Here is a 17,225-nt window from a genome sequence, read left to right as displayed (position 1 = left end):
AACACACATTTCCTAAATAAATTTTCTAAAGTTCCTATTAGAGAACTAGTTTAGGAAATACAGGCCACACAGTGGCGGTGGAGAAAATGTTTGCTCTGAAATTATGAAGTGTTCTAGAAACAATACCAAATAAAACCAAACGGAAGCACCTTCCTGCAGAGACCTGCATTCACAGCCCGCCTGAATGGGCTCTCAGGAGAAGGTAAGCGCTGCCTTGAAGGAGTTATTCTTGGGGTGGGGGGTATTTCTCTCACTGTCTCCCACTCCTACAGTGAGCAGCCGGGTAGGCATGTGTGTGCACGGGCACACACGCACACTCACGCCCATACACACACAAACATGGCCCTCTTGGGGTTGCCAGCGAAGGGTGGGGCCCAGCACCCAGCCCCACTGCTCACTGCAGAAGCCATGCTGTGGCTCATTCTGGTTCAGGCATTCTAACCCACTGTTCCCAGACACCTCAGAGTCTTACCCATGCCAGCCACACACTCTTTGTCAAGAATTTCCACACCCACCTCAGCAAACACTCAAGCAAATCTGTGTACTTTCCAGTGCTCTCATAAATCAATTTGTTCTTTCAAAACAGTGAGGACAAGGAGAGGAGCTAAATGCATGTATTTATGCTCAGAGGAGTGGAACTTGCTGCCTTCTTGCTCTTGAACTCTGTTTGTTTAAGTCAGACTTGCCCAGAAGTCAATGTCAGCTACTAATGAGCATTCTTTCCCATTTCTTTTTTATTTTTTTATTGCATTTTAGGTTTTGGGGTACATGTGAAGAACATGCAAGATTGTTGCATAGGTATACACATGGCAGTGTGATTTGCTGCCTTCCTCCCCATCACCTATATCTGGCATTTCTTCCCATGCCATTCCCCCCCAACACCACACTCCCCCCGTCCCTCCCCTCTTTCCACCCAACAGACCCCAGCGTGTAGTGCCTCCCTCCCTGTGTCCATGTGTTCTCATTGTTCAACACCCACTTCTGAGTTAGAACATGCGGTGTTTGATTTTCTGCTCCTGTGTCAGTTTGCAGAGAATGATGGCTTCCAAGTTCATCCATGTCCCTACAAAGGACACGAACTCATCATTTTTGATGGCTGTGTAATATTCCATAGTGTATATGTGCCACATTTTCCCTGTCCAGTCTATCGTCAATGGGCATTTGGGTTGGTTCCAGGTCTTTGCTATCGTAAACTATGCTGCAGTGAACGTTCGTGTGCATGTGTCCTTATAGTAGAACGATTTATAATCCTTTGGGTATATACCCAGTAATGGGATTGCTGGGTCAAATGGAATTTCTATTTCTAGGTCCTTGAGGAATCACCACACTGTCTTCCACAATGGTTGAACTAATTTACACTCCCACCAATGGTGTAAAAGTGTTCCTATTTCTCCACATCCTCTCCAGCATCTGTTGTCTCCAGATTTTTTAATGATCGCCATTCTAACTGGCGTGAGATGGTATCTCAATGTAGTTTTGATTTGCATTTCTCTAATGACCAGGATGATGAGCACTTTTTCATATGTTTGTTGGCCTCATGTATGTCTTCTTTTTTAAAGTGTCTGCTCATATCCTTCTCCCACTTTTGAATGGGCTTGTTTGCTTTTTTTCTTGTAAATCTGTTTTAGTTCTTTGTAAATCCTGGATATCAGCCCTTTGTCAGATGGGTAAACTGCAAAAATTTTTTCCCATTCTGTTGGTTGCCGATTCACTCTAATGACTGTTTCTTTTGCTGTGCAGAGCTGTGGAGTTTGATTAGGTCCCATTTGTCTATTTTGGCTTTTGTTGCCAATGCTTTTGGTGTTTTGGTATGAAGTCCTTGCCTACGCCTATGTCCTGAATGGTTTTGCCTAGATTTTCTTCTAGGGTTTTTATGGTGTTAGGTCTTATGTTTAAGTCTTTAATCCATCTGGAGTTAATTTTAGTGTAAGGTGTCAGGAAGGGGTCCAGTTTCTGCGTTCTTTCCCATTTCTTTTACCTCGTCAGACCCTGGGGGCCTGGTAATAAGCTACAATGCTTCTATCTGAGTCTCCCCATACAGTCTGAGAAGGCTCTTCTGCTCCTACAGAGTCATGGTAGGCTGGCGACCAGCTCATGGAAGTCAGTGTGGAGGATGGAGAACACACGGAAGCAGCTCAAGAAAGATGAAACCTGCAGAGCCCCTTCCTCCACAAGTCAGCGAACTCAACCAGTTATTCCATTTGTATTTATTCTGGAGCTTTCCTACAATGTCAGCTACCATAAAATAGCCATTCAGCTTAGCTGATAAACAAATAATAGTATTAACAGAAATGTGAAAAGTGGCCTCCACAGGAGCCAGGGCACAGACTTACAGGTGCTGCTGTCAGGGAAGTGAGCTCTGCACTCTGACCCTGTGACTCTGCTCAATGTCAAACCCTCCGAAAGGATGATGTGATTGGACCCTGGGTGTGGCAGGAAGTGCAGGTAGCCCAAAGGGACAGTCCCTCCAGAAGCACATAGAAGGGGAGAGTTCTCCAAAGGAGTAGTAGGGAGCTGTTAACAAAAAGGGTATGGGTTGCAGGAAGAGCAAGATGATCTCCTGTGTGTATGTGACGGGCGGTGGGGTGCATGCTGGCTGGCCTGGCTGAGCCCACCTGCTTGTACAAAGGAACCTCTGATCAGGATGATTGAGACCTTGCTTCACTATACATAGGGTTAAGGTAATGGCTGGTAGAGCTGGGCTGCCCCACAAACTGAGACACTCCATGCCCCTCACATACCTCATGGCAGAACTACAGAACTACACTGTGGCGGCATCCCAGTGCCTTCCTCAGCCCAACAAGGTGACAGTAAAGGATACTTTTAGAAGATTTGAACTACACAAGTAAAGAGAATGGGAGAAGAGACAGCAGGAATAAAATTTGGAAGCTGGAAAGCAAGTGAACTGATGTGCTGAAGCTGCTGAGGGATGGCAGAAGAAGTGGTGGTAGTGGCCAAATTTGATTATGTGGCTCAACAAGAACAAGAATTGGTGCAGTGATGGGTGGTGGCGTGGTAGCTACAATGGACAAGTTGGATGGTTCCCTTCAAACTATGTAACTGAAAAGGTACAGTCCTTTGGGTGACCATGTGGGTTTTCTGTCAGAGAAATTAGCAGCAGTCATCAATAACCTAAATACTGGGCAAGTGTTGCATGTGGTACAGGCTGTTTACCCATTCAGCTCATCTAATGATGAAGAACTTAAATTTCGAGAAAGGAGATATAACGGATGTTATTGAAAAACCTGAAAATGGCCCAGAGTGGTGGAAATGCAGGAAGGTCAATGGTATGGTTGGTCTAGTACCAAAAAACTATGTTACCATTGTGCAGAATAATTCTTTAACCTCAGGTTTGGAACCATCACCTCCACAGTGTGATTACATTAGGCCTTCACTCACTGGAAAGTTTGCTGGCAATCCTTGGTGTTATGGCAAAGTCACCAGGCATCAAGCAGAAATGGCATTAAATGAAAGAGGACATGAAGGGGATTTCCTCATTCATGATAGTGAATCTTCGCCAAATGATTTCTCAGTATCACCAAAAGCACAAGGGAAAAACAAGCATTTTAAAGTCTAACCAAAAGAAACTGTTTAATGCATTGGGCAGCGCAAATTCAGCACCATGGAGGAACTTGTAGAACATTATGAGAAGGCGCCAATTTTTACAAGTGAACAAGGAGAAAAATTTTATCTTGTCAAGCATTTATCATGATACTGCTGACCAGAACTGACTGCTGCATAGCTGTAATTTAACGTGTAATTGAAGGCTGAGAAAATGTTGGGTCCAGTTGTGCTCGATTGGAAATTGCTGTTTCTAACTCTATATGAGAATGACTATAATAATATTTTTATTATAACTCAGCCCATACATATATACTATGTATGCAATGCATCTGCATAAAACACTTCCTTATCCCTGGTCTTCTGTTTCATTGTTTTCTTCTTTGCTGTTTTTGCTTTGCTTCTAATATTACTGTTTTGTATTTTGAAAAAAAAATCAAATAATGCAGATCAGAATCTTTATATGGAAGAAATCCTTTATTGCCTTTCCTTTATTTCCTTGTAAAGGCACCCTGTTAGTTCTGTTATGGTCTCTCTTTATATAAAATTATTATATCTATATACGACATATGCTAAAATAAATTTCTTGGAGAGTGTTAATCTTTTCTGGGACTAAATAGCAATAATAAAAAATAAATATAATAAAATAATTATTTCCAGGTATTTTATTTGTCACAGGCCATTGTAACCAAATATATTGTGTCTGCCATGATTTTTTAAAATTCATTCATTGTCTTTAGTCATACAGCAAGACACATGAGACATAGGTTAGAAAACATGTTGTACAATTTAAATTTACAACTGTTAGAAACAAAAATCACTAAATTCTTCATTTTTTTTTCCAGTGCTTCTCCCTCATCTGGTTATTCAAGAAAACAAAACAGTCTCTGAGATAATTAGGTCTTTCTTTCCTTCCTTCCTTCCTTCCCTCCTTCCTTCTTTTTTTTTTTTTTTTTTTTTTTTTTTTTTTTTTTTTTTTTTTTTTTTTTTTTTTTTTTTTTTTTTGAGACAGAGTCTTGTTCTGTTGCAAGGCTAGAGTGCAGTGGCGCCATCTTTGCTCACTGAATCCTGGGTTCAAGAGATTCTCCTGCCTCAGCTTCCTGAGTAGCTGGGATTACTGGTGTGTGCCACCACACCCAGCTAATTTTTGTATTTTTAGTAGAGATAGGGTTTCACCATGTTGGCCAGAATGCTCTTGATATCCTGACCTCATGATCTGCCCCTCAGGCTCCCAAAGGTGCTGGGATTACAGGCATGAGCCACCACGCCCGGCCTAGCTTTTCAAACTGTAAATAGAAGCTCTAGTGTTATTTTTTTTTTCTTTATCCCTCTTGTATTATTTTACCAAAGCATCTTGTATTAGGACATGTTATATTTATGCCAGTGTGAAATAAGTTACGGCCAAGTTTTGCAAAAATAGGAAGCAGTGAGATACGTGGTTTTTTTCTCCTCACTAAATATCAGTAATTGTCAGGAATAGTATTACCTATTTTCATTTCCTCTTCAGCTTTGAGTTTTGTTGATCTGGACACTAAAACTGAAGTATACCTGAGGAAAAAACAAAATGTGCTCATGTTTAGGGAAAATTACATTATTAAAATTTTTTTTTAACAAGTAGGAATTTGAGTGTATGGATGAAAGGCTAATCTACTTCTGTAACAGGCCATAGAAGAAAATCAGTTGCATTTTATGGTAATAAACTGTACCCCTATTATTCTGGAGACTTAAGTTTAAGCAAAGTAGCCATCAGTATTTTAATCGAAAGATACTAAGGCCACATAACTAAGGAGGATGCCATGATACTCTCAATAAATTCCTTAATGCTGAAAAAAAAAAGAACTACAGATGTAATAACCCATGGGGCTTAGCATTGTGCCAGGTTCATAGTAAATACTTCACTGACATCAGCTGTTGATGAGAAATAAAGCCTTAGTACAAAGTAGACTTTTATTCATTTCTCTTTAGTGGAGAGGGAGTCTTTCCTTTCTGCAGTCAGTTTGGTGGAGCAAAGTGGTTTCCAGAGATGGACTATAGAGAATGCGAGATCTACAAGGAGATAGGAGGCTCAGCCTGATCCTTGGGACCACCTAAAGGGGCCTGATTAGTGGTCTTAGAAGAACATCCACAGGCCCTACACTGAGGTGGGAGAGGATAATCTGTGGGAATAGAGTTATGGCCTTGGGCTTTGGAGCCAGGCTACTGCACTTAGGGGTGAGAGTGAGCAAATCACTAATCTCTAGAAGACTCAGCATCCTCTTCAACAATTAGAGATAACAACAGCAGATGCCTCTTACCATTGTACAGTTTTAATGTAAGAATGATCCAGAGGGCAACATGGTGCAGTGCTTCTTAGGCTGGAATTTCATGGAACACTGATTTACCATCCCTCTCCTCTGTGGCCCTATAATCAGTTGACAATACAGAACGCTCTCTAATATTTCTAATGCTCTAACATGTACATTAATGGGGCTGGGAAGAAGAATAGTAAAGAGTCTTTTAAGTTATATTTAACCCAGTGTTTCCCATAGTTCCTTAGGACTCTCTAGGTCCTTAACCAAGGACCTCTTGAACTGTTAGAGAAAAACATAGGCGAAAAGCTTCATAGCATAGGATTTGACAATGATCTCCTGAATATAACATCAAAAGCACAGATGAAAAAAGTAATAGTCTGGACTTTATCAAAATTAAAAACTTTAAGGTAACAAAGGACAACTGCAACAGAGTGAAAAGAATAGTTTTGCTGGATACAGAATTCTTAGTTCACAGGCTTTTTGCGTGTGTCAATCTTTTGGACCTGTCATCCCATTATCCTATGGTCTCCATTGTTTCAAATGAGAAATCTGCTGATAATCTTATAATTTTTCTGCACATGATGAGTCAGTTTTCTCCTTCTGTTTTCAAGATTTTTTCTTTGACACTGGCATTCAAAAGTCTGACTATATGTCTAGTTGTGAATCTTTGTGTTTATCCTACTTGAAGTTCATTTAGCCTCTCTAGGTAGATTATCCAGATTTCTACTGATCCATCTTCAAGTCTGATGATTCTTTCTTCTTATATTATCTCATCTCTGCTGTTGAGCTCCCCAAGTACATTTTTAATATTAGATACTGATCCAACTCTATAATTTCTATGTACCTCTTTAAAAAAATTATCTTTATTGATAATCTGCATTTGATGAGTCTTGTCATCATCCTTTCCTTTAATTCTTTTTAAATGTTTTTCTTTAAATACCTTGAACATATGTATAATAGCTGTTTTGAGGTCGTTATCTGCTAACTCCAACAACTGGGCACCTCAAGAGATAGTTTCTACTGACTGCTTTTTATCTTGCATATGCATCACATTCTTCTGTTTCTTTGCAACTCTCATATTTTTGTGGAAAACTCGGTATTTTAAATAACATATTGTAGCAACTTCGGCTTTCCCACGATCTTGGGTATTGATTGTCTTTGGTTTTTGTTTAGTTGTTTTCCTGGACTAATTCTTGAGTTTCTCCCCATCAGTGTGTGGCTGCTAATGTCTCTGCTCAGGTTTTTAAAAATTGTTGTTTTTACTTTGAAGCCTGACTTCCTCAAAGTTATCCCTTGTTCAGCAGAGCACAACAATCATGCAATTATTAGTCAGAGTTTGTGCTCAAACACCTTGATTCAGTAAGCTTTCCAATCTTTGCTGACAGATCTGTTTATGGGTTTGAAATGCACTCAAACTTCAGGCAGTTTACATGTCTTCTTGGTTGTTACTCTCCTCAGAACCATCTCGTGTTCTCTCTGTATGTGTTCAAGCTTCTTGTTCTGCCAAGGATATGTAGAGCTAAGGCCCTCTCTGTTCTTTCCTGAACATGCGCATACTTTTGCACAAGTGCACAGCCTTCCATACTTTCAGGGATATGCAGAAGTTTATCAAAGTCCATTATGAATGTCTCATGACTTGGCCCTCACTGTTAAATTTCTGGCTATTCTGACAGTCTTGCTTGCTCCAAGCAGTATCTAAACTTTGGGCTGGCCATGACATTTCCTTTCCTGTTCATTTGCCACTGAGATTTCTATTTATTTTTAGCAACACATCTGAGCATAGGGTTTTCTGTGTACAGCTTTTAACCAAATAAGCCACCTCTGACAGGTGAGGTGCTAGATTTTAAGGTATGCTTTCCCTGGTAGAATTACTGCATTGACTAAGCTGATGGATGGGAAAATGAAATAATCCCAGGCTTAAAAATACCACAGACTATTTTTCTTATCTGAGTTTCAGTAGTTTATCTTGAATAAATGCCTCTCAATTTGTTGTGTGGCTTTGGTCAATTTTCAGTCCTGAGATGGTTGTTTTTGATAATTTTGTCTAGTTTTTACTTTTGGGGGAGAGGATTTGACAGTCTCCTCATTCTGCCATTCCAGAAACGAAGAAGCTGACAAATCTGAAAATTACTGAGCACATTGACAAATCTCTTAATTGTCAATTTATTTTAAAACATTTCATGTAGATCCAATTGCAAATCCATATTGTATAACAATTATGGAAATACTAGGACTTAGAAACATTGTTATTAATTTTAGGAAAACTTCTCTTTACATCCCAGAAAATTTATTAGTTAAATGGCTCTCAATCTCTGTTGATTAATCTCTCTCAGACTTTAATCCCTAACTTTAACAGTGGGTTTGGGGAAGATGGGAGTGCACACTACTATTACTGTAAAAATTAAATGCAATGTTTATGCAAATGTGTTTTGAAAATTGAAATATGCTATACAAACATTACTGTGTTAAATGTGTTGGGGGCCATGCTGGATGCTGAGGACCGAGTGGACAACACAGAGATAGTCTCTGATCTCATGGAGTTGACTGCCTGGCAGGGCAACAAGACAGTAATTATATATGTTGGAGTTTGAATACAACCATAAACAATATCTCTTTCTTTTCCTTTACTGTTTAAGAGATAAGGCACGGGTGTCAGGTGGAAATAAAACACATGTTTTATTACTGATAAAACTGGAAAGGCTGATTCAATCTGTGCCCACAATAGGGATCCCTAACATGTACTCCTACTATCCCCTTCAAATGCTTCCATTCAGCCAATTCAGGAGAGCTGGTGAAGGGTGAGTAGAGGAGGAGAATGTCCATAGGAGGAGGTTCCCTCAGAAGAGCAATACTGCTGGCGTCTGAACTTCTTGAGTTCATTTTTTTTCAATCTATCTCTCCTCAGACTATTTGAAGTGAGAGTGGAGATTCTGTTAAGAGAGTTCATGAGAAACTGCAAAACTTAATGGTTAGGCGGAGGAGGAAGGAGTCTGTCTAAAAGGCAAACCAAGAGTGTTGAGTTCCAGAAGCCTAGGTAAGAGATGATTTCCACACACAGAGTGTAGTCAGTAGCACAGACTGCTACAGAGAGACCCAGCAGGGTGGGAATCACCACAGGTGTCCACTGGATTGACTGAGGACAGCAGTGGGAGCAATTCCAGTGATGTTATGTAGGCAAATACTAGACTGAAGTGAATTGAGGAAGGAGTGAGATATGAGAACATGGGGACAGTAAGTGAGGACAATTATTTTGGGCAAGTTTATCTGAGAAGGGAGCAGGAAGACAGGACAGTCTCTGAAGGGAACGCGATGGGAGTGGTGGGGGGTACAGCATGTGTAGAGGACTGTTTGTATCGATGCTGGTGGTAGTTTTGATTGGTAATGCTGATGGGGATTTCACGGGTGTTTTTAAAAATGGTAATGGCATGAACTGTTGAAAAGAGGACAATAAAAACAAAATGTCAAAGACACAACAAGCATGGGAGTCGACATGTTAGTGGCCCTTGGAATGAGAAAGTGGGATGGGATCCAGAGCAGGCAAAGAAGACCTGGCTGCAGTCAGAGCAGGGACCACTCCTTCATTGTAACAGGGGGGAGGGAGATGAGATTTTTAAAAAGACAAGGGGAAGGGCAGATTTGGTGGTACAAAGGTGAGAGTGCTCCGTGTGATGGTTCCTATTTTCTTTGAGAAGAAGGATACAAGGTCATATGTTAAGAGTAAGGGGTTGAATGGGGTCAGAGGGTGGAATACACTGGAGACCATGAATCCAAGTGAGGGAGTTTCCCACCAGACACTCTCTGGAGTTTGTGTTTCCACCTCTCTTCTCCTTTAAAAACCACATATCACGGGTAACTATGACACTGATTTTCACAGCCAGTTTTTTTAAGTGCAAGAATTTTGCAATATGATATAAATTTGATGAATCATTGAATTGCTCTTTGTATTCTGTTTCTCATGCTCCCTCACTAACCCAGCCAAGATTTTCATTAAAAAAATTTCCAGATGTTGTTTATCAATCCAGGAGCTTGGCAAGAAAGGTCCACCTCTGTTCACACATGGGACAGACAAGACCAGTTTCTGACTGCCAGTAACTTTTACAAAAGATGGATATGAAGTTTCTCTCTCAATTTCTAATAATAAGAAGGAGAACAATAATGTGTCAGATTTTATGTTCCAAGGGCACATATTTGTACTCACATGTATTTATCCCACTTCATTCCTCCCAATGGGATGTGGAGTCTAGGGTCCCCCACTCAAATCTGGGCAGGGACTGTGATTGCCTGACCAATGGAATATGGCAGATGTTTGCTGTTCCTGCTGGTTCTCTCTCTGTCTTTCTCTGGGTGTCAGGATGCTCACCTTTGGAATCAAGGCACCATTATATGAGGAAGCCCAAGCCACATGGAGAGGCCCACATGGAGGAAGGAAGCCTTTGTCAACAGGCAGCACCAATGAACTAACTACAAAAATGAGCCACCTTGAAGGTGATTCCTCCAGCACAACTCCAGCCTTTAATGACTGCAATCCTGGCTAACATCTTATTGAACCTTCCTCATGAAGCTCAGGCCAGATCCACCATGCCAAGGTGCCCAGGATTCCTGATCCACAAGAAACCACGTGTGGTAATAAATACGTTTTGTTGTTTTAAACCCCTACATTTTGGGGTAAGTCACTAGGATTTGTTCTGTAGCATCAGATAACTGAACGAATAATAATAATAAATTTAACAAATACTATTTAAACATCTGCTTCTGTCCAGGTTCTCCATGCCTAGCACTGAGTCTAGGAGAAATAGTCTAGAGTAGTAACCCTAAAATCACTATGCTATAGTGGTTTATACATATCGCATGTAATCCTCATGAAAAGTTTATGCAGTAGGTGCTGAGATTAGATCTATCTTAACAGAAGAGCAAATGAGGTCCAAAAGTCACACAGCTGGTAAGTGGCGAACCTGGCATAAGTATGCACTGCTGTCTCTGAGGCCACATCTAAGATGGTCTTCAGGATCTAAAGTATCCTTTCTCATTCCTCAGTCTTCTTACCACAATCTGCCCCAGCCCAGGATACATACAGGTGAAGGATGGCATGTCACCAACTAAGGTGAATTATTCTATGAGCTTCTGGATAAATTGCCACCTTTGCCCTTGCCCTGTCAAATAACTGCCCCACTGCCATTCTGCCTCTACATTGCTGTGCCTTTGAGGGTGTTGTCTGTCTATGTCTGATTAAGAACCTGGCAGACTGTAGTAAGAAGAGGGCAGCTCCTATAGGGGGCATCATGCAGTAGGAAACAGAACACTCAGGGGCTCCCGTTGGTGATTTGTGCTTTAGCTGATGTAAGCTGGGCCATTCAGAGCACCCACGGCTTCCATCCACCCATGTGCTAGCCCCCACTGCCCTTTCCAAAATTGTTCCTCAGTCCCGTGCTCTTAGAAGCCTGGCATTCCAAGCTTGAGGCTCTTTAGGGCCTCCACTTTCTTCCCAGGAGTTTTCCAATACATGCCCAATATGTACCAGTTGGTACATCCTTCCTTCCATCCAATCCATCTATGCAGTATGTTGAAGACACTTTCTGAAGTTTCTCGCCTGTGGACATCAACTTTCTCTGTTTTCCAGCACTAATTCACTTCTCAGCACTATTCTTACTTTTGCTCATTTTTTCACGGGAATTTAGGAGAGAGAAAGTTTGATTTATGGGCTTGCCATCTTGAATCATGAATTGGAGATTTTTAATAGTAAAAGTATCTCCTCTGGTGAGTAAGTTAATTCGGTATGGAGAGCAGGATTTTGGGCAGTGTGGCACAGAGAACAGAGGCTGGGAGCAGCCCTGCCCCGAGCCTTTCTGACCTCATACCAATTTTTCCACTTGGCTGCAAAGTAGCAGCTCTCCCAAGAGAACATGAGGACATGGGGGCAAAGACTTGGGGTGTGGCCATAGTTGGAAACTCTAGCTCTCTAGTTGGTTTTGCCTTTTCACTGTGGTTAGAAAGGATACATAAATAAAGAGTACTAAGTATTCTATGTCCTGAAGATGCAATTTTCCCACCCACAGCTAAGGGCTACTAGCCAACAGCAGTTCCCTCAAACCAAGGAAAAGATGGCCTGCGGGAACATGAGTCAGTAGTCTTGGCCCTGGGGAGGGCTCCAGTTAGGATCACTCAGCCCGTTCTCCCTCCCACCTCAATCTACTGGAACCTGTGTGTCAGGAAACCCACGATGATATAGCATTTATGGAAGAGCACGAAGGTGTCTAAGAAACTAGAGTGACATTCTGGGGGTCATGGTCTGCTCTGGGAAGTCTCAACGTGAATGAGGCCAGCCTCAGGCTCAGTCCCTACACCAGCCAATTCACTCTTCCCTGATCTGTGACTGGAGGCTGTATCCCACCCCAATGGCCAGGCCCTACTTGCCTAATCATCTGTTGCCTCTCCCAACCCATGGTCTTCTCAACCATGCAAGGAAACCCCATCACCATGAGGGCCAGCTCAAAGGGGCAGAGTAGGTCTGGCTTCCACAGCCCTCTGGCTTAAAGAGGAGTAGGGTCACCGCAGGTCTTGTCATGAGCATTTTGGACAAATAACTAGTTTGTAGCCTTAAAGCTGAGCCCATACTTCCGGGACCTTCTCTCAGAACTTGGAATTCCAGAACCTGTGCAAACAGTCCTGGAAGCCTCTACTGGGGATCATCCCTTACAAGTCAGGCTTCTCCCAGGTCCACTTGGATTGGTGGGCTGGACTTGGGACCTGCTCTGGCCTTGCCTGTGACCCCAACCCAGGCCTGTCCTCTTACACTCAACTCCCAGTCTGAGATGCACTTTTCAGCCAGTATCTCAGCTAATAGCATCCTTGGCTGTCCACACTCAGCACTAACTTGACATTGTGCAGCTGCCTGACCTTCCAGACTGGACCTTCCCTGGTTTTTACAAATCAAAGAGCATCTTTTGGAAAAGGGGTGATGGTGAACACATATCAGCGTCCCACAGACACAGGGCCATCAATAGCAATGACGGCAGTGGGAGGGCTGCCCATCTCTGCAGAGGACAGCAGCAGCCCAGCTCCTGCCAGTTTCCACCAAACAGGAAAACAGGCTCAAGATTATCAAATGCTCACAATATTTCAAGAGCAGGGAGAAATCTGGAGTTTTCTGTGAAGTCTCTCGCTTTTTGGTTGTTAATTCATTAGTATTTTTAAAACATGGTGAGAGGCCAGGTGTGGTGGCTCATGCCTGTAATCCCAGCACTTTGGTAGGCCAAGGATAGTGGATTATCTGAGGTCAGGAGTTCGAGACCAGCCTGACAAAACATGGTGAAACCCTGTCTTTACTAAAAATACAAAAAAAAAAAAAAAAAAATTAGCTGAGCACCGTGGTGCACACCTGTAATCCTAGCTACTCGGGAGGCTGAGGCAGAAGAATCACTTGTATCTGGGAGGCAGAGGTTGCAGTGCACTGAGATCTTGCGACTGCACTCCAGCTTGGGCAGCAGAGCAAGACTCAAACAAAACAAAACAAAACAAAACATAACAAAAACAAAACAAAACACATCTGCAAACCTAACCTAAGACCACCATTTGTGACCTCTACTAGGAAGAAAAGCATTTGTTTGATAATAATAATGAAAGAGATGATGTTAATAATAAAAGGTACTGAGTGTTCACCACAAGCTAGATGTTATTCTAAGTGTCTTACATGGGTATCTGTGTTCAGTCTCACTACAATATTATGAGGTCTGGAGAAACTATTATAGTCATATTTTATTCAGAAAAAAAAAAAAGACAAGTAACTCAAAAAACGCTAAGGAATGTGTCCAAATTCACACACCTGAAAAATGTCAGGACTTGGCCCAGCCCCAGCAGCCCAAAGCGCCACGACCAAAGCAGCATGCCACACTGCCTCACAAGCACAGGAAGGAATGGGGAGGGATTATCTTTTAAGGGCTTTGATATATTTTTTCAAAAACAATTGGTATAAAATACACAAAAATGCAAACTGTACCCTCTAGACAGGTAGGATTCTAAGCTAAGCTTTTTTCTTTTCTTTTGCTTTCAAATATTCCTTTATATTTTTTAAACAAATATGGTAGGATTATCAGTAAAGGCTTGTGTGAACCCTGGTCTGTCTCTGTGTCCCCTGACCCTGGGAGGAAGGTCACCCCCTCTCTCAGCTGAGTTCTCCAACTTGTTGGTGATACAACCTTGCAGTGAGGAACAAGCACTGTGAGTCTTAGTCCCAGTGACTCTGTGTGTGTGTCTGTGTGTGTGTGTGCATGTGCCTTTGTGTGTATGCATGTGTGTGCATGTGTGTGTGCACATGTGTGCATGCATGTGTGTGCACGTGTGTGTGTGTGCACGCAGGTTTGTGCATGTTTGTGTGTGTGCATTTGTCCGTGTGTGTGCATATGTGTGTGTACATGTGTGTGTGTGATTATGCATGTGCATTGGGTGCACATGGTGGCAGGATATGCAGATATGTATTTTGGAAAGGTTTTCCAGGCAATTCTGCTAGGCAGGTGGCATTTTGATTGAGAACAATTATTTTAAAATTAAATATTAAACCTAATCTTTAATATCCCTAAGACCAAATCTACTATTCTTACAAGAAATTTAAAAACCTTATTTTATGCATTCTGTTATCAAAGTAGTTTGGGTTCCTTCAAGAAGATTTACAAGATACAAAAAAGTAGAAAGGAAAGAAAAAGACACGAAGCACCACAATGTAACTACTATTTATACTTTGGTCCTTTCCCCCTTGGCCTTTTAAGTATTCATAAATCACCGTGTGTGTGTCGTCCAAATTTACAACTAATCTAGTATCTTCCTTTTTAAATTTAATATATTATATCATAAGTGCTTTTCCATGTTACTAATATAATATATTGGGAAAACTAATGACTATAATATTCTATCACATACATTTGCAATGATTTTTTACCTTTCCTATGATTGACTACTTCAGGGTTTTTCTACTCAAGTCGATTATTATACAAATGTAGAAACAAATCTTTGCCTATTTTTTTTCATATTTTGGTTTAGTTTTCAGAATAGATCCCAAGAGAAGAAATTAATGAGTGAAAGCATATGAACATTTTAATCTCATAAAATGTGTTGCAAAATGTATTTCCAAAAATGTTGAAGAGATTTCTATTCTCTCCAACAGTGTATGAAGGTGCCTATTGTATATACCTTCTCTAGCTTTGGGCAAGCTCACCTAAGCGGAGTGGAGAGAAAAGGAAAAACGATCTGCTATTTTAAAACAATTTCACACAACAAGATGCACGTTGTGATGGGAATATCCATCCACATATTTCAACAGGAAATCTCTTTCCCAAGCCCAAGGTTAAGAGTTGTTTAATCAGGTGGACAGAAGCAAATCAGAGAAACAAAAAACCTAAGGTTCACTGGTAGTTGAGCGATCTTAAATCCGGTGGATTAGGGCAGTTTTCCCTCAGCATGACAAATCCCTCCTCTTCCTGAGAGCTGTGTCTGAGGCTGGAGCTGAGCCACAGGCACAGGGGCAGGTGGCTGTCTGCTGAGCTCTCAGGCCACGGCCTGCAGTCGACAGTCGACAGGCAACCCCAGCTTGTGGGCAGCATGTCACTAGGACCACGGCCCCACTCAGCTCCCATGAGCTGCGTGAGATTTTTCAGGTGTACTTTAGAGTGACAGGAATGCAAGAAAGTGGGGACGAGGGGCAGGAGGGTTGGCGGCACTGGACTCTGACTCCAGTGGACAGAGGTGAAACACAGCTTCGGTAGAGACTGGAGTGTGTCTCAACTTTTGCACACAGGCAGAAAGTTGAGAGGTCCAAGGCAGAACACACAGTGACAAACTGACCTCGGGGACAAAAGGGAGGGCCGAGGAGCAGTGATGCCTGGGCAGGTCTTGGATTCTAAATAATGGTCTCTAGTTAAAGGGACCAGGGCTCCTGGAAGAAATGGCTGACACCAGGAATGTGCAGGATTAGCCAGGAACATTTTGTGGTGCTAGAGAGTAAGAAATGGATCCAAAAATGACAGGGAGATGCCAGAACAGGGGCAAACCAGAAGGCTTCCCCGGTGACTGAGCCCAGGATGCACGGAGCAACAAAATATCATGATGGCAACAGACGAGAACTCCTTGAATCTAGAAAACACCGCTGAGTACACACTACTACAAAGAAGAACTCAATAAATAGATAGGCGGGGAAGGACAGCTCTAACTTCCAGTAGAATTCTAGCAGAAAGAATGATGGAAACAGAAAAATCATTACTTGGCAAACACCACAGTACTCATTATTGCAGGCAAAGGTCATTTGATGGATGCTAAAACTAGTGAGTGAAAGAGTGATGAAAATCAAGAGTATTTATAGAGCCTCTAAGTATCCCCTGAGCAGGTACTTACTGATTACAAAGGGGAGAACAGTAGCTTTACACTGGAGAAGCCCAGCGGACACCACTTAAACCGAATAAAGTTACCATTACTGGTAATAAGACATGTTGACCTCATGCACCCCACAGTACAATGCACTGAGAAGGGCACAGCATTGCTTCTGGGGTATCCTTGGCAAAAATGCATAATTTCAGTCTCACAGAGAAAATATCTGCAAAATAACAGACGGGCATTCATCAATGGTGTCAAGATTATGAAAGGCAAAGACTGAGGAATGGTACCAGATTTGAGAAGTCCAGGGAGATCTGACAACTAAACGTGGGCTTCTGGAGTGGATCTGGGACCAGGAAAAGGCCACAGGAAGGACACTGATGCAATCAGAATAAGGGCTGTAGATTAGTTATATAGGCTTATATAACTAATATAGTGGTTTATATATATATATATATATATATATATATGTATATATCGTGTATATCAGTGGTAATTTCATGTTAATAATGAACTATTGGTTATCTTGGTATGAACTCTGGGGAAGCTGGCAGAAGAGTATAACAGAATTTCTGGACTACTTTTGCAATTGTCTTTTAAGTCTAAAATTATTTCAAAATAAAAAGCCAAAGAAAGAAAGAAAAAAAAGCAATAGAAACAGTTAATTGCTGCCACAACCAAATATTGTGCTTAACTTTAGTTCTTCGCCTTCCTTTTACAAGATAAGATTTTTTTTCAAAAAATGATGGACTGAAGACATTTTAACATGGAAAACCATCAAAGACATCATTACTCACAAGGCTATGGCCTATAGAAATTGGCTGTTTTCCTTTCTCTTCATGTCTATCTTGAAGAGGCGACAGGTTTTTAAGGCAAGTATTCTGGACGGGGATGTTAAGGAAGTCCCGCGGCCTCCAGGACCCTGGTAGGCAGCACAAGGGTGGTCAGTCAGTTTATCTGCAGGCCAAGATCTTTTACTGCTTAACAAATAATGTGTCTGTTTGTTCCTTCATTTTT

General features: G+C 41.6%; 1 pseudogene; it reads left to right on the top strand.

The window, feature by feature from the left end:
• Positions 1-2,966: 2,966 nt before the first annotated feature.
• LOC108310708 lies at positions 2,967-4,161 on the top strand (annotated as a pseudogene).
• Positions 4,162-17,225: the final 13,064 nt, after the last annotated feature.

This window comes from Cebus imitator, unplaced genomic scaffold (assembly GCF_001604975.1).
Source record: "Cebus imitator isolate Cc_AM_T3 unplaced genomic scaffold, Cebus_imitator-1.0 Scaffold106, whole genome shotgun sequence".
NCBI lineage: Eukaryota > Metazoa > Chordata > Mammalia > Primates > Cebidae > Cebus > Cebus imitator.
Note: the sequence above shows the minus strand (reverse complement) of the source record. Positions and strands in the feature narration are given on the sequence as shown.